A 19,755-nucleotide genomic window follows, 5' to 3' on the forward strand; every position below is an offset into this window, starting at 1 on the left:
GGATTTTAGTAGTGAAAAATGCAACAACAATTACTAAATGGATGGACTAAGGAGCAAAATGGAAAGAATAAAAAGTCAATGAGCATGCAGCTAGAATAACAGAATTATACAATCTGAATAAGAGAGAGAAAATAGAGAAAAATGACAAGAGCTTCAGGGACCTGTGGTACTATAATCTCTATATCTACATCTATGTCTATCTCAATCACAGCAGCTGATTCACAGAAGAGTAGGCTAAAAAATATTTGAAGAAATAACTGCTGATTTTCCATAATTTGGCAAAAGACATAAACCTAAAATTAGAACAGGATAAACCAAGAGAAATAAATTACAAGACATGTCATAGCCAATCTTATGAAAACTGAAGACAAAGTCTTGAAAGCAGCTAAAGAGAAACAACTATTTATTTATTGAGATGAAAAAAATTCAGATCTGGCCTAATTTCACATCAGAAATTATAGATACCAGAAACAACAAGGTCCTACAGTGTAGCACAGGGATTACATTCAATATCCTATAAACTATAATGGAAAAGAATATGAGAAAGAATATATATATATATATATATGTATACTTGAATAACTTTGCTGTAGAGCAGAAAATACACAACACTGTAAATCAACTATATTTCAATAAAGTAAAATTTAAAAAAGAAATTATATATATCAGAAGGAAGTAAACACATTTTTATAAGTGCTGAAAGAAAAGAACTGTCAAATCAGAATTTTATACTTAGAAAAATAGCATTTGGGTATGAGTGAACAGGCCTGCCCTAAAAAATTTCTAAAAGGAGTTCCACAAACACAATGGAAATATTAAAAGAATAAACTTTGTAACGTTAGGAAGGAAGAAATAGCAATGAAAATAGAAAAAATTATGTATATGGGCAATACATTTTCCTTTTCTTGAGATTTTTAAATCATGTTTGAAGCAAAAATTTTAATACCATCTAATATTATCTAAATATGTACAGAAAATATTTAAGCCATTTTTTTTAATAAATGGAGAGGGCAAAGAGGAATAAAAGAAGGTAAGTTTTCTATACTTCAGTCAAATTGGTAAAATGTCAACATTGTAGATGTGCTAAATTATTTATATATAACATAATACTAGCAGAAGCACTAAAAAGCTATGTAAGGAGATATATTCAAGAATACTGGAGATAAATAAAAATGAAATTCCAAAAAAATATTTAAGTGACCTACAGAGAAATAGGAAATAGAAAACACAGAAACAAAAACACAGAGGTACTAAGCAGAAAACAAAACATAAAACAGCAGAATTAAAATTTAACATAGCATAATAACATTAAATGTAAACTGTTTAAATATATTGATTAAAAGATAGAGATCAGGTGGAAAAAGCACATGACCTAATTACACACTTTATACAAGAAACTCATTTTAAGGATATTGGTATAAGTAGGGTGAAAATACTGGCAAAAAAATACTATAAAATCATTAATCAAAAGTAAGCAGGGGGGCTTCCCTGGTGGTGCAGTGGTTGAGAATCTGCCTGCCAATGCAGGGGACACGGGTTCGAGCCCTGGTCCGGGAAGATCCCACATGCCACGGAGCAACTAGGCCCGTGAGCCACAACTACCGAGCCTGTGCGTCTGGAGCCTGTGCTCCGCAACAAGAGAGGCCTCGACAGTGAAAGGCCAACGCACCACAGTGAAGAGTGGCCCCTGCTCGCCTCAACTAGAGAAAGCCCTCGCACAGAAATGGAGACCCAACACAGCCAAAAATAAAAAAAATTAAAAAATAAAATAAGCAGGAGTGGCCACGTTAATATGAGATAAAATTTACTTCATAACAAAAAAATATTACCAAGGATAGGGAGGTACATTTTACAGTGATGAATGAGTCAATCTATCAAAGTGATACAGTAATTTTAAATGAATATGCACTGAACAGCAGACTGAAAGATACATGAAGCAAAAACAGATAAAACTGAAAGGATAAATAGATGAATCAAGAATTATACTTGGAGACTTCAACACCCCTCTCAAAATTTATCCAAGATAGAGCATGTCTTAATCACAAAACAAACCTTAACCAATTTCAATAAATTGCAAATAGATAGATTCTGATTTCTGACCACAGTAAAATCAAATTAGGGGAAAAAAATAATAGAAATACAGCAGGAAAATCTCCAAACACATGGAAAATAAATCATACATTTTAAAATAATCTACCAAAGAAAGAGTTGCAAAGTTAGTGACAAAAATACATAGAACTGAGTGAAAATACAAGATATCAATATATGTAGGACACAGGTATATCATTTCTGAGAAGGAAATTTATAACACTTATGTTAGAAAAAGAGGAAATATCTTAAATCAGTAATCTAATCTCCTACTTCAAGAGACTAGAAAAAAAACAAAATAAATGCAATGTAGGGATAAGAAAAGAAAAGATGTCAAAAAATTAAACCCGAAATAGAGAAAAATCAATGTGTCAAAGGTTTGTTATTTAGTAAAAGTCGATAAAGTTGATAAACCTTGAGAAAGACTAACAAACATAAGAATGAAGTAATAACTCTCAAATTAGGAAGGGAATGGGGATATAATAACAGATCCTAAGCCATTTCCATTCCTTGAAAATCACAAATTCACAAAATTAATCAAAAGGAAATAGACATTCTGACTAGACTCATTATCTCTAAAGAAGTTAAATTTCTAATTTAAAATCTTCCAGATACATATACCTCGGCTCACATGCTTTCACTAGAGAATCATGCACACATTTAAAGAGTAACCATAAATTTTACAAAAACTTTTCCAGAAAATAGGTCAGTAGGAAACTCTTTCCAACTCATTTGATGAAATTACTATTATCCTGATTCTATAATCAGACAAAGATAGTGCAAAAAGGAAAGCTACAGGACAATATCTCTCAGGAACGTAGATGCAAAAATCCTCAAGACAATATTACCAAATCAAATCCAGTAATGTATAAAATATATATATACTATGAATAAATGGAGTTTCTTCCAGGTATGCAAGACTAGTTCAATATTCAAAAATTGATCAGTGTATTCAACCATATTAATAGGATATAGAAGAAAAATCATGTGATCATAATTAACTGAAACAAAAAATTTGACAAAATCAATACCCATTTATTAAAAAAAAACCCTCAGCAAACTAAGAATAAAGGAGAATTTCTCAAAGTTAATAGGATTATCTACAGTGAACATCATATTTAATGGTGAGATGCTAAACATTTTCTATGATTGGACTCATTCTAGGACATCTACTCTCAACAATACCTTCAACATAATACTGGAAGTTCTATTTACTGAACTAAGGCAAGTAAAAGAAAAGGCATATATATTGGAAAGTACTGATTTAAAAAATCTGCACATGCATGTGATATTGTTGTCTCATTAGAAAATTCCAAAATCTACCAAAAAAAATTCTTAAAAGTAATAAGTAAGTTTGGCAAGTTTGCCAGACAATTTATCAAAATGCAAAAATTAATTGCCTTTCTACAGACTAATAACAATCTCATGGAAACCAAAATTAAACATGTAAAAATATCTACAATTCCTCTGAAGAAAATGGCATGGGTATAAATTTAAGAAAACAGGTACAGCATCCGTAACATGAACATTTCAAAATGTAAATTAAAGAAATCAAAGAAGCTCTAAATCAATGGAGAGAAACACTGTGTTCATGAATTAGAAGATTTAACAGAGTAATAATCTTAATTATTTCCAAGCTGATCCATTTGTTTAATGCAATTTCTACCAGAATCTTAGCAATATATTTTTAGACACAGACAAGCTTATTTTAAAACTTGTGTGAGAGGTATAGGTCCTAGAATTATTCAAATAATTTTGAAAAAAGAAGAATATAATGGAGAAATTTCTCTACCCAACATCAAGGCCTATTAGACAACTACAGCAGCCAAGACAATGTACTACTATTGGTGAAACAGACAAAAAGACCAGAGGAAAAAAAAATAGAGAACCCAGAAGTTGACCAACATATATTTGTCCAACTGACTTTTTTTAATAAGGGTACCAAAGCAATTTAATAAGGGAAGGAGCACCTTTTCAACAAATGATGCTGAAGCAATTGGGTGTCTAAATTAGTCTCAACTTAAATTTTATGCCTGTATATAATTTAAATAACAATTTAATCTAAAATGTAGGACTATAAAATGTTTAAATAAAAACTGGAGAAAAATCTTTTGGACCTAAGGCTAGGTGAAAAGTTCTTAGAATTAAAATTAAAAGCACAATCCAAAAGCTGAAAAGTTGACAAATTAAACTATGTCAAAATGAAAAAAAACAACAACAAAGTTTTGCCTTGTTAAAGACCCTGTGAAGAAAATAAAAGGATAAACAAGGTACTGGAAAAAAGTATTTTCAAAGCACATTTTGACAAAGGAATTGCATCTAGAATGTATAAAGACTCTCAAAACTTAGTAAAAACAAAACAAAACCAAACCAAAAATATGATGAAAAATATGGGTAAAATAAATGAACAAACATTTCACTGAGGAGGCTACATGGATGGAAAATAAGCCCATAAAAATATGTTCAACATCATTTTCCATAAAGGAAATTCAAATTAAGACCAAAAATTGGGTATCAGTACCTCCTACCAAAATAACTAAAATTGAAAAAAAAATTGTGGAAATACCACATGGTGGTAAAGATGTAGAGAAAATGGATCATTCATGAAATGATTCAAGGAATGTAAAATTGTCCAGCCACTATAAAATACAGGTTGCAGTTTCTTTTAAAAAAAAAAAATCTAAACATGCACTTTCCATGTGATCCAGCAATAGCACTGCTGGGCATTTATTTCTAACAAGTGAAATATTATGTTCATGCAAAATTTGTCAACAAATGTTTATAGCAGCTCCATTTGTAAGAATCACAAACTGGAATGTTTAAATGGTGAATGGGGACTTCCTTGGTGTCACAGTGGTTAAGAATCTGCCTGCCAATTCAGGGGACACGGGTTTGAGCCCTGGTCCAGGAAGATCCCAAATGCCGCAGAGCAACTAAACCCATGTGCTGCAACTACTGAGACTGTGCTCTAGAGCCTGAGAGCTACAACTACTGAGCCCATGTGCCACAACTACTGAAGCCTGTGCACCTAGAGCTCATGCTCTACAACAAAGAGAAGCCACCACAATGAGAAGCCCATGCACAACAACGAACAGTAGCCTCTGCTTGCTGCAACTAGAGAAAGCCTGTGCACAGCAATGAAGACCCAACACAGCCAAAAATAAATATATTAATTAATTAGTTAAGAAAAAATAAAGGGTGAATGGTTAAATAAAGAGTGTTACATCCATGTCTTTAAATCCTACTCATCAAGAGAGACTACTGATACACATAACAGCCTGGGTAGATTCAGTCTGAGTAAAAAGGCAGTCTTCAAAATGTTACATGCTATTTGATTCTGCTTATATAGCATTCTTGAAATGACAAAATTATAGAGGTAAGAGGGTTGGAGGTGGTGGTGGAGACAGGCGTCTGTGATTATAAGAAAGCAACATGTGTGATCCTTGTGATGAAACTGTTCTGTATCTTGACTTACATGCTGGGCACATAAATGTAAATGTAATAAAATAGCATAGCACTACACACGAACACACACAATTAACACATGTAAAACTGGTGGACTTGAGTAAGGTCAAAGGATTTCTAAAATGCCAATATTCTTATTGTGATTTATAGTATAGGGCCCTCTCTGTGTTATTTCTTATAGCTCATGTGATGCTACAACTATCCCAAAACAAAAAGCTTAAAAAATTAATAGAAACAAAATAGTGAAATAGTTCACTCATTTAGGGATAATAAGAAAATATAAAAAGGAAATCTGAATTATTTTCCTTTTCCTTAGTATTATGAAGTCTGTTTCTTCAAAGAAATATACCTCCTTAAGTACATGGGAACACATCTAAATATTTTCCATTTATACCACTGTGGACTTGATTCTTAAAAGCATTGTTCTGGAAAAGTCATTTTTTTCTGAAGAGAAATGAATGTTTCTTGTATAATTCATCCTATTTGCAGAAAATGCAACAGGTGTTCTATTTGAATTATAATATTTCAAAATAACAAGAATACTTCTATTAGTGCCTAGCATCCTGATTCCTTAGTACTCAAGTTGAAAAACTTAAAAATTAAAGTTTCGTTGAAATTCTTAAAATTTTCCAGTTTACATTTGCATGAAATGGCTTTCTTTTTAAGACATTCTTTTCAAGCCATCAGCAGATTTATTGAAAATCCTATCAAGATTCCAAAAACATTTTTTTAAAGAACTAGAAAAAAAATCTTAGAATTTGTGTAGAACCACAAATGACCCTGATTATACAAAGCAATATTGAGAATAAAGAACATAGCTGGAAGCATCACCATACCTGAAATTCAAACTATATTACAGAGCTATAGTAATCGAAAGAGTATGGCACTGACATCAAAACAGACACATAGACCAATGTAACAGAATTGAGAGCCTGTAAATAAATTCCTGCATATGTGGCCAACTAATATTTGACAAAGGAGTCAAGAATACTCAAAGGAGAAAAGAGCCTCTTCAATAAATGGCGCTGGAAAAATAGGATATTCACATGTGAAAGACTGACTATAGACCACTATCTTTCACCACTCACAAAACTTAACTTGAAATGGATTAAAGACTCGGAAATATAAGACCTGAAACCAAGCAATTCCTAGAAGAAAACTTAGAGAAAAAGTTTCTTGACATGGGTCTTGGTAATAAATTTTTGGATATGACACCTACAGCAAAAGCAACAAAATAAAAGTAAACAAATGAGACTACATCAAACTAAAAAGCTCCTGCAAAGCAAGAGAAACAATCAACAAAGTGAAAAGGCAGTCTATTGAATAGGCAAAAGTATTTGCAAACCACATACCTGATAAGGAGTTAATACCCAAAATATACAAAGAACTCACACAACTGAATAGCAAATAAATCATCCAATTTAAAAATGAGCAAAGCACCTGAATAGACATTTTCCCAAAAATACATTAAAATCGCCAAAAAGTACATGAAAAGATGCCCAACATCACTAATCATCATGGAAATGAAAATCAAAACACAATGAGAAAAATATCAACCTCATGCCTGTTAGAATGGCTATTATCAAGAAAAGAAAAATAACAAATGCTGGTAAGGATATGGAGAAAAAGGAACCCTTGTTTGTGTACTGTTGGTGTGAATGTCAACTGTTATAGCTACCATGGAAAACAGTATAGAAGATCCTCAAAAAATTAAAAACAGAACTATCATATGATACAGTAATTCCACTTCTCGGTTTTTTCCCCAAAGAAAACAAAAAAAATTTTTTTGAGAAGATATATGTACCCAATGTTCTTACAGCATTATTTACAATGGTCAAGACAAAGACAATGTAAGTGACCATCATGAGATAAATACATAAAGAAGTTGTGGTATATTCAGTTGACCATTTAACAACAAATGTCTGAACATTACACGTCCATCTATACTCAGATTTTTTTCAATAATAAATACTATGTATTACATGATCCGAGTTTGGTTGAATCCACAGATGTAGAGTGCAGATATGAGAAACCCAGTACAGGGAGGGCTGACTACATGTTATACATCGATTTTCAAATGTGCAAAGGGTTGCCATCCCAACCCCTGAGTTGTCTAAGTGTCAATTATACATATAGTGGCTATTCAGCCACTAAAAAGAAAGACATCCTGTCTTTTGTGACAACATAGATGGGCTTTGAGAGCATTATATAAGTGAAATAAGTCAGACAAAGAAAAACAAATACTGCATAATCTTAATTTTAGATATGGAATCTAAAGAAATCTAACTCATAGAAAAAGAGATCAGACTTGTGGTTTCCAGAGGCGAGGGGTGGAGAGTGGGGGAATTGGGTGAAGGTGGTCAAAAGGTACAAACTTCCGGAAATAGGATAAATAAATACTAAGGATGTAATACACAACATGATGACTATTAACACTGCTGTATGGTACATTTGAAAGTTGGTAAGAAAGTAAATCCTAAAAGTTCTCATCACACACACACAAAATAAACCTTTTTTGTAACTATATGAGGTGATGAATGTTAACTAAACATATTGTGGTAATTGTTTCACAGTATATGTAAGTCAAGCCATTATGCTCTACACCTTAAACTTATACAGTGTTGGATGTCAATTATATTTCAATAAAACCAGAAGAAAAAAATCCATTCTACTCAGAATATAAGGTACTCACCCATCATTAGGTGGCCATGCGGTTCCCTCATCTCCTTTTTTCTTTACACTGATGGGTAGCTGCAAAATATTATGATATGCCATGTTGGTAATCATAAAAACTTGGTTGTCCAACCAAATGTAAAAGTCTGTTATATTTCAAATACCTCTAAGGCTATGACTACAAAGTATCTTCACTCTGTGTTTCTACCCAAGTTGGAAACTCTGAAGTATAGTTGTTATTACAATATTTTGTCATTTTAATTTTTGTTCCAAAGCACGTAAGGTTGAAAAATATTTTTCTCTTGTCCACCCATTTCAAGCAGTAAGAAAGCTAGAGGCTTCTTTAGTAGACAAGATCATGAGGCTATACTTTATTGTGTAGCTTATGATAGTCACAGCATTTTCTTTTAGGGTAATTTATTAGCTTGTATACCTGACAAGCACTCCAAATTCTACAACCATAATTTAAATAGATCTGAATTCAACTACCTTATGTGAAAGAGGAACTCAACCTCCTCTATGTCCTCTTATTATCATTTTTAATCTTTCAATTTAATGTATATTTCCTGTGCTTTCTACATGTCATGTATATACTAGGCACAGACAAATAGTATAAATAGAAAAATGTCATTGCTAATCTCAAAAATATTTAGAAACTACTCAGGAAAAAAGACCACTGGACAAGTATTTAAAATAAAGTATGGTAAACATAAGAAAAGGAAACCTCTTGCTTTTATGTTGATTACTCTTTAGTCTTATGCCAATCCTGGATCCTAAATTCATAGTTTGTAAATAATACTATATTGAATCAATATGGCAGTTAAATTAAAGACAACCCAGTAATAATCCACATGATCTCTCATGAAATTCTGTTTGAGAAAAAAATAGAAAAAAAGGAAAACCCTTTTTAGCTTAATAATATATCTCTTTTGATAGTTACTTTTCTGAATTTTTTGAAGATGGAATTAGTCAGTTTCCTCTAAAAGGTTAATTAATAATCTCTCTGTCAATCTTCAATAGAAAGCAGAACTTACACTATTTAAAAAAAATTTTATTGGAGTATAGTTGATTTAAAATGTTGTGTTAGTTTCTACAGTACAGCAAAGTGAATCGGTTATACATATACATATATACACTCCTTCTTAGATTCTTTTTCCCATATAGGTCATTACAGAGTATTGAGTAGAGTTCGCTGTGCTATATAGTAGGTCCTTATTGGCTACCTATTGTATATATAGTAAGAACCTACACTCTTTTTTCTTATTGTGTTATTTGGACTGACTCCCTGGATATTTGGTGGAAGGAACTCCAGGCTCCAATTTTTATTGCATCTTCATATGTTAATTTCTAAGACTACATATTTTTGGATTGTTGGTACTAGTAAGGCAGGTACTGGGGATACAAAGGTCATAATGAGGTACGAATTAGACTGCTTATATTTATATATTGTATTATTGAATCCTACTGCATTATTTAATTAGTTATATTGTTTAATCTTCATAACAACCTCAAGTTTTGATATTTTCCCTTTCTCATTACAAAACTAAGGCTATATTACTTAGATTAAAATACAATAAATAAAATAATAAAATGAAATAAAATACCAGAGTAAGTTAATAAGAAAAATTTTTTAGCATAAGAAGTTACTTTTTTTAAACAAGTGACAGACCTGGGATTAAAAACAGAGTTCTGTTTGATGTTGAAATCTCCTTGGTATACTAAATGGCACTGACAGCTTTCAGGTCATATGAAATAAAGATGTCTGCTTTGAAATTTGAAGATTCTAAAATATAGCCAATCAATCTTTCCTGGTGACGTCCTATAATCATTTGCAACTGTATATTTGCTTGGATCCAAATACTTGCCATAATTTTATATCAGTTACTTTACGTTCCTCCTTAACACAAATGTAAGCAAAGGAGCACCCCTTGGGGCAGAGTGACTTGCCCAAGGACAGAATCCATTTGATGTATTCCAAACTAACACATAAAATTGCAGCTCTATTTACAATAGCCAGGACATGGAAGCAACCTAAATGTCCATGGACAGATGAATGGATAAAGAAGATGTGGCACATATATACAATGGAATATTACTCAGCCATAAAAAGAAACGAAATTGAGCTATTTGTAATGAGGTGGATGGACCTAGAGTCTGTCGTACAGAGTGAAGTAAGTCAGAAAGAGAAAAACAAATACCGTATGCTAACACATATATATGGAATCTAAGAAAGAAAAAACAAAAGGTCATGAAGAACCTAGGGGTAAGACCGGAATAAAGACACAGACCTACTAGAGAATGGACTTGAGGATATGGGGAGGGGGAAGGGTAAGCTGTGACAAAGTGAGAGAGTGGCATGGACATATATACACTACCAAAGGCAAAATAGATAGCTAGTGGGAAGCAGCCGCATAGCACAGGGAGATCAGCTCGGTGCTTTGTGACCGCCTGGAGGGGTGGGGTAGGGAGGGTGGGACGGGGACACAAGAGGGAAGAGATATGGGAACATATGTATATGTATAACTGATTCACTTTGTTATAAAGCAGAAACTAACACACCATTGTAAAGCAATTATACTCCAATAAAGGTGTTTAAAAAAAAACAATTCAGTAAGAGAAATGTAAATTGGAAGGAACATTTTTGCTTTTTTGTTTTTGAGGATGAAGTGATTTTTAAAATTCTGTTAACCCTGGCAACTTCTAGGCAGGAGTTTGAGAGCAGTAGATATTTGGGGGGACATTATTCCTTTGCAGTTAGATCAGGTATATATAGATATCATTTACTCATTTACTCATTTTTTTTTCAGTGTGAAGATGTTGAGTTGTTTTACCAAGTCCTCCTAATTGTTACATGCAGTCGTTCAGATCACTCAGACCTGAATGTTTACAAATTAGGAAAATAATCTGATGACATATTCTAATATTTCTACCTAACTTTATGAAACTTAATACTATTCCAAGAACTTCAGAGCTCTGTAACATCTTTGTCTCTCTGACAGAACAAAGTGCTAGCATATCATCCTGAAAACTTAGATTCCCACATCACAGTTCATAAGATTCATTCACTTAACAAAGGCTTATTGATCACTTTATATATAATATGCTGGGAAGGGGTCTAAAGATGCATTTATATCTCTTGTTTCAACAGTTCTTTAGTTTGGTCTTCCTGGTTTGCACATTTTAATGCCTACACTAAATAAGGCCATGTTTAGTTAAAACAACACTACTATAATTTAATATTATTTACTGAAATTTTAAGAATAAAGTGAATATACATTTTCTTATAAAAGATTTAATTATGTGCCTCAAATAGTTATTTACCTATGTAAAGGTAATTACAAACAGAGTCCAATCACTACAAAGTATATGTGGACATTTGAAATTTTCTATTTACAGTATAATTTTTGGAAAAAAAATCAGCAGACAACATAATTTTAACTTCATTTTCTTCAGATAACAAGGCTTTAATCTGAATAGTATTAACACGTTTAACTAGCAACTCATGATTCTGAGGTCTCTGGATTATTTAGATTTACCTGTCTTTAAAAATCTGCTTGATGCTAGTGACAAAGTTACAATAGTCTAAAGGTGAATTAACACATTTTAAGAATTGTTGCAGTATCATCAATTCATTTTACGCCTCAATATGTAAAGAACTCCAAAATTTCAAAGAGAGCTTTGGTATGGTCCTGACCTATTTTTTTTTTTTAACATCTTTATTGGGGTATAATTGCTTTACAATGGTGTGTTAGTTTCTGCTTTATAACAAAGTGAATCAGTTATACATATACATATGTTCCCATATCTCTTCCCTCTTGCATCTCCCTCCCTCCCACGCTCCCTATCCCACCCCTCCAGGCAGTCACAAAGCACCGAGCCGAGGTCCTGACCTATTCTTCTGAGGAACTGAAAACTTTTTTAAATAGTTGAATTATAAAAACAGTCGAGAAAAAAACAGAAAAGTTGCTCATGAATGTGAAATTTTTTTTACGTTTTGAGTTATTACCAATTTACAAGGTGAAAACCCATTGTTGTAGCAGTTAAATTTATTATCATATATATTATTTTATTAACTTCTTGTTATGTGACATCAATGAAAACATAGCAAGAATTATATTACAATATCACAATATTTTGCAAAAAGCAAACTTTTCCTCATGTTAACATAAACATGATCATCTAGAGAGTTGTTCTGCAACCATCTTATTCTTACTGAGCTTGCTGTTCAGAAAAATATATTTCTTGCTACCAAATTTCTCAGTAATGTGACAAGTGCACCCTAGAAATCATGTTAGAGAATAACTTGGGAAGTGCTGTCACAGGACTGCCTGAAGATCATTTGAAGGGGTTTAGGAGGAAAGGTGACAGCTACAGGAGAGTAGCTTTGGATCAGAGACAATGTTTGTTACTATTGGATTAATGATTAAGGATGCTTGGAGGTTGAAGTGAATGTCATTAACCCCCTTCTGCCAATGTTGGTAGTATAGCCAGATAGTATAAAGTGGATGATTACATTTTACACTGTCTTTTTTCATAGGATGCTTGAAATATTCTGTAAAAAGAAATGGCCTTCTATGAAGATTAATAAACACAAATGAACACAAAATGAATTCTAGAGTTAACAAGACACTGGCAATGAGAATGAGACCTAATCTCCAATGCAAGTATATTTTAATCAGTCCTTTCTCTGGTTGATCATTTGGTTGCATCCTAGGTTGGCAATTTTGTTCCTAATGCAGAAGACTCAATAGCATTATCTCTGTGTTATTCTCTTGCATGTAGAATTTAAAATAGGAATTACAAATATTTCAGGAATAACTGCTATCCTCACTCAACTTGACAATATCTACTCTTCCACTTGCTCAGGCATTCCTGAGTTATTTCTGAACCAGAGTTTCTGTGTCTTCAATACATGTATTTGTTAACATGCTGACAGATTCTACACATCCATTGCTTTCAAATATCTAATAGATACTATAGAATTTAATATTTGGGGTCCTAATATGTACCTTCATATATAAAGCTGTCATTTTTAGATATGGAAATTAAGACATTTACTAAAATGATTTGGCCAAATTCACAGAGCTGGATAGAGTCTATCAGAGGACATTGAGCAATGCCTACCAGAATTTTAATGTAAAATAAACTTCATTAAGATGATGATGTGGAAGATGAAAAAATATGCACCTTATGGCCGAAGATCAAAGCACATTAGATTTCCATTATATATTAACAGTAGTGATATGGATATAGTTACATTGCATAAAGTAAAATATAGCAGTAGTAATGGCTTGTTCATTTATTTCTTCAAGAATGTATATTTATTTAAGCTAGCTAGCTAGCAGTGAGTTTCAGTTTATTGAGGACGATAGCCCAGGAAACAGCCTCTCAGTATCTCTGAGGAAACTACAGATAAGCATAATATAAAATATACTGATCAGGGCCCACCTGCTATGAATCTTAACTTTGCCTACTATAAATAGTATTGTTTTAATCCTCTGCAAACCTCCCGACTTCCCTGAGGCTCAAGATGCAGTTGAACTAGATCATTCTTCCCAGCTCTGAGGTATTCTAACTCTCTAGAAGAGAAATCTTCATTTATTTAAATTCCAAATACATTTTAGATACAAGGTGCCAATTCAGTTTATTTATTGTGTCAACTTACCAGCTGTAATTAACTTGAAATATTTTAAGTGACTCAAAAAAAGTGTAAAGTAGGTGAGCCCTTATCTTTACATTTTATTTTCTACTTAGCATTTACCTGGGGTATTAGATGAACATTATGTATAGTTAATCTTTACTCATTAATTAATTTTAAAAATTAATCATATGCTTACATTTAAATTAGCAAGGAAATGCAAAGAACCTAGAATAGCCAAAACATTTTGTAAAAGATGAACAAAGTTGGAGGACTAAGGCTACCTGGTTTTAATACCTATTATAATTGCACAATAATCAAGGCAGTGCAGAATTGGCATATAGACCATTAAATAGATCAGTGGAACAAAACAGAATAAAGATTCCAGAATTATTCTTGCACATATATAGGCAATGGATGTTTTACAAAAAAGGGAAAAGAGTACTTCAGTAGCTGCAACACTTAACAGCCATACGTAAAACAAACAAAATAAACCCCTTAGATTCTTATTTCATACCATGTACAAAAATTAACTCAAAATGAATCATGGATCAATGTAAAACCTTTAACTGTAAAATTTCCATTAAAATGCATAAGGGAAAACCTTTGTGACCTTGGGCTATACAAACTCATTTTAAGATATGATACCAAAAACAAAGCCCATAAAAGAACAAATTAATAAACTGGACTTTATTAAAATTAAAAGCATCTGTTCTTTGAAAGGAACTGTAAAAAGAATAAAAAAACAAGCAGTAGACTTGAAGAAAACAAACACATACATATACATATAATGAAGTTAGTAATGCAAAATAATTGAAACAATTTTGGATGAAGCTTTGAAGGACAATGTAAATATAGGGCAAAATGGAGACAGAATGAGAAAGACAGAAAGAAGTAGAAACAAACATATTTAATTAGCACTATACTGTAAATTTAAAGAAGCAAAACAGTTTCATTAACCTCTTATTTGTTTTATTGTCATTTGGTTACTGAATATTGTAACTACAGACCACACAAGGTCAAATAATATTGCTTATGGTCTCTAGAGTTTGGGCAGTTTTAATTGCACATTGGAAAACAAATATGTTTATGCTTTGCACTGTGTGTAGTGTTTAAACGAAGGGAAAGGAAGCATCTGGAGTGTCATAAAATGAGAGACATAACTGCAAAAAATTAATCAGCTGCTATCTTTCATTATTGTAAGGCCTAATGACTTTCAAAAGAGTAAAAGGGGATTTGTGTTTATTTGGACATTGACATTAAAATATTTTAGGTACATTATAGCATTACTCTGGCCTAACAATCTGCCTTATTGAAAACAAAAATATTGTATTATTAAAAACAATACTGAGGAAGAAAGTAAGAATGTCTAGTGGCCAGTTTGTAAATTCCCATTTCCTTTTGCCAGGAAATATTTTATTCTAATTGTAGCAAGTAGGTGTTAAAGATGCAAATGTTTTACAGGTTATTTTATTACATTGTATTGTATTATGTTGTATCGTATTAGAATTCCCCCACCTAGAATATTCTTTTTAAAGCTTTTGATTCTGGGCTTTTTTCCCTTAGCCCTCTCTGCCTGTTTAAATCCTATTCTTCAGTACTCAGCATAAGCATCATCTCTTCTAAAAACAATCTCAAATCCCCAGGCTGGTTTTAGTACTCCTTCTGTTTGCTAAATATGTTATCTCACATTTACCACTTCTGTAGTGTTTAGTCTACTACATTATCTGTTATCTCTTCTGCCTCCTCCGCTGGAACAACCTGTACAGTAACCATGAATCCTTCACCTATATTCATGGACATGCATAGAAACTACTAAACACCCAACACATATTTGATTGAAAGGAAGGGGTGCAATGCTTTTGTTCCAAACTCTTACTGAAAAGATATACTGAAAAGATGAAATTTAAATAAATGTATAGCCTCCCAAATAATCAGGAAACTCAACCAGTTGCATCAAAGAGTTATGGAAATTAAAGAGCTCTTTTGTTCAAATCAATAACACATCTAATATAGCCAGAGAAACCAGCAGACATAGAAGGGCTGCTGAAGAAATGCATATTTATATTAACAAGGTAGCCTTGGACAGCTCCTAGAAGCCATTAGCTGGAGTCTGCAGTATGGTGTCTGAAATGGTAACTCACTGGCTGATCCTCTTCCCCCTCATACAAAACCAGCTCTATTGTGGTTTGCTTACAGGGTTAGTATAGCTAGTAATACCAGCCCTCAAAGCAAAATGAAGAATTTGTGTATGGAGTCCCCTAGAAAGTAGGATAGGGTTATAAAAAAAAAAAAGATGGTATTTTGGGTCACTTTAGTCTGCTCCAAGTGGTGTATACAGCTCACAGACTGTAAAAATATCTTATCCACTTATAGAACAGGGCTTTACCACTCGCAATTGCATTTCCTTCTCGAGAAAGAGTGATCTCTATAAGGAAACCCATTAGTTTCTAATACTGATAATTTATTATTACTAATTATTACTGATCACTATTATTTACATGGATAGACAATGAATTATCACTAGATATGTGAGGACAATGAAGACAGGGAAAACAGAAAGGCCAAAGAAACCAACGTTCAAGAAAATAGGAAATGGAAAAAAATATATATATAGTTTATATTGTCAGAAATTCAAGAAGAGTTCACATTCATAAAGCAAAAATAGGCTTCTCTGAATAAAAGAACATTTGTTTTGTTTTTCCTTTCCATCTGTGTTATCTTCAGTAGATCTTGTGACATTTTCTGTGCCTAAAACAGTGCCTGGTGATGCATGTACTAAGTTTTTCTGCCCATCTGTGCTCTTATTGCAAGGTAGTTAAAAGCATTAAGAAATATCACACTAACTTCTTCAATGGATAAAAAAATGGCAAAATCTAAGCATTTATTCTTCAACAAAGGAATCCATTCAGTAAATATTTATTAAGCACCAATATCTGTCAAATACTTTTGCAGGTTCTAAAAATGCATCAGTGGGAGGAAAAAAAGTTACTTATTTTCTTCATGGAACTTACATTTTACTGAGACAAAAATGAAATTATCTGATGTGATAAGTTCAAAGAAGAAAAATAAGATAGGTAATGGGAGGAGAGAAAGATGATGTATTTTGATTATACTCTTGAGGAAGACTTTTCTGATAAAATCATATTTAGCACTGACTTGACAACAAAGGGTTTGTGAACCATGAGTAAAGAAATTTCCAGGCAGAAGTAACGGCAAGTGTAAATCCTGTGACAAAAATCATGTCTTGTCACATTCAAAGAATAATAAGCTGAAGTGGCAGTGGGGAGTGAAGTAAGAGCTGAGTCAGAGAGGCCACAAAGGAAGGGTTGTGTAAGACCTCCCAGCTGCTGGCTTTGAGAATTCACTATGGTGGGGCAAGGGTGGAGGCAGGGAGAACAGTCAGAAGATCATTGCAATAACCCTTTTGAACCACGGCCCTCAGATTCTGGATATATTGTGAAAGGAGAGCTGACAGAATTGGATGTGAAGTGTGAAAATAAGTGGGTAAGATTTAATATTATTTTCCTGTCATTCTCTGAGGTACATATCTACATACTTCACTACTGGAGCTTATTTGGATGAAAGGAGAAGCAAGGAGGTAGGGGAAAGAAAATAATAAGGATAACTAACATTTACTAAACATGCATTTTGTGCTAGCAAACTTCTAAGTGCTTTTCACATATCATATCATTAGATATTCACAATAATTCTCTGAGATAGATACTATTAAAAACTACAGCTTCAGGTAAAGAAACTTAACCTTAGTGATAATATATCCCCAGCCTTAAGTTAGTACACCTGGTAATTGGAGGCAGATGATGACATCAAGCCACCTGACTTCAAGTCCAAAATATTATCAATATGTGAAGAATGAACATGTGGTTTCTCCCTTGTACACTGTTGGTGGGAAAGTAAATTGGTGCAGCCACTGTGGAAAACAGTATGGAGGTTTCTCAAAAAACTAAAAGGAGAACTACCCAGCAATTCCACTCCTGGGTATATATCTGAAAAAAATAAAAACACTAATTTGAAAAGATACATGCACTCCAATGTTCACAGAAGCATTATTTACAATTGCCAAGATATGGAAGCAACCTAAGTGTCCCTCAACAGACGAATGGATAAAGGAGATGTGAGATAGATATATATACACACACACACACACACACACACACACACACACACACACACATTTTTATAATGGAATACTATTCAGCCATAAAAAGGAATACAATTTTGCCATTTGCTGCTTCGTGGATGCACTGGGAGGGTATTATGTGAAGTGAAATAAGTCAAACATAGAAAGGTAAATACTATGTATGCGGAATCTAAAAAATACAACAAACTAGTGAATGTAATGAAAGAAGCAAACTCACAGACATAGAGAACAGACTAGTGGTTACTGGTGAGGAGAGGGAAGGGGCAGGGGAAATTTAGGGGTAGGAGATTAAGAGGTACAAACTATTATATATAAAATAAACTACAAGGATATATTAAAAAACATGGGGAATATAATGTAACAATTGTAAATGGAATGTAACTTTTAAAAATTGTATAATAAATAAATACACTGATAAAGAACAATAACAAAAATAGGCCATCCACTTTGTCACAAAATGCTACCTGCCACACACTTTACAAAGGCACTCCTGTTTTATCATCACTATGAAGTAACTATTAGGAAACCAATACTTAGAGAGGATATTAAACCTAGCAAAAATCAGAGGCTTCAAACACTGATAATTATATTTCTAGTTTAAAGTAATATGTATATGATATTAATTGAGCTGTTACAAAAAAAGAAAGAGGGAGACTTTACATCCAGATGTTTTAGGAAATGCTAGATTAGTTTGTTTTATTGATTGCAGGAATTTTTATAATCTTTGAACACTGTTATTATTCAAAAGGAGTTTGGCATGCAAAGTTTCTGAGGCTTTTATTTGACCAGGCCCTTATTTTCAGAAAATATGTATATTAATTTAGAAAATATACATTGTACATTTCTGCTTAAAATAGAATATAGTACTAGAACACAGGAATGATAAAATTGCTCATTAGTGTGCTACTTATACCTTGAATTTAACAGAAGGAAAGAAACATGAAAAGAGAGTGATATTAACCTAGTTTTGAATCTTATGGCTTGTGATTTGTGTCTTAAACTAGCAGTGCCCCAGGATTAGATTATACAAAGGCACTTTCAAGGATGCATAATCTGGTGCAATTTTCAGGTATAAGCTAGAAATGTAATCAGCAGTTCTGTCAAACATTTATGTCCTGATACCTTGTAGCAAGGTGAATGAATGAAAACAGGATTGACTCTGCATCTTACATGCTTTTGATTCCTTCTATTTTGAAACAAGGGAATGAAATTGCTGTGTTTAGAAACACATAAAATTAAGAAATAAACTAGTGGTAAAAATAAATTGGTTTTAATTCACACATATCTTTATTTCTTTTTGAGTTTGAGAAGATAATGAATTTAAGGCATAAAATTAAATATATGGTAAAAATAGAATGGCTCAGGAACTGAAATTAAACAAAGCTCTACTTGAAAAATATGTATATATTGGGTATTTTTAATACACCATATTATTAAATGACTTCATAATTTTTCTTGAAATTGATGAATATAATTCTCTCCAGATAGACAGATAGATAGGTAGACAGATAGATAGGCAGACAGATACATAAATGGACAGTGTGACTGACTTTTGTTTTGTGGTGATGGTTTCTCCTCTTTCCCTGTTTTTTTGTCTGTTTTTATTTTTTGCTTTTTTTTAGGAATTATAACTTTAACACAACTAAGATATACCTAATTCCTTATGTCATAGCAGTTTCTAGCTGTATTTTTATCTAGACCCTCAAGCATTACTTTTTAATATGGAAAC

General features: G+C 32.6%; 1 long non-coding RNA gene across 1 annotated transcript in view; it reads right to left on the bottom strand.

Moving 5' to 3' along the window:
* Positions 1 to 19,755, bottom strand: part of LOC132522954 (uncharacterized) — a 413,938-nt gene that overhangs the window by 150,845 nt on the left and 243,338 nt on the right. Inside the window, exon 7 of the long non-coding RNA XR_009541389.1 lies at positions 8,246 to 8,304. This is a non-coding gene — a long non-coding RNA (uncharacterized LOC132522954). The remainder of the gene's footprint in view (positions 1 to 8,245; positions 8,305 to 19,755) is intronic.

The sequence above is a fragment of the Lagenorhynchus albirostris genome, chromosome 7, assembly GCF_949774975.1.
Source record: "Lagenorhynchus albirostris chromosome 7, mLagAlb1.1, whole genome shotgun sequence".
In the NCBI taxonomy this organism is placed as follows: domain Eukaryota; kingdom Metazoa; phylum Chordata; class Mammalia; order Artiodactyla; family Delphinidae; genus Lagenorhynchus; species Lagenorhynchus albirostris.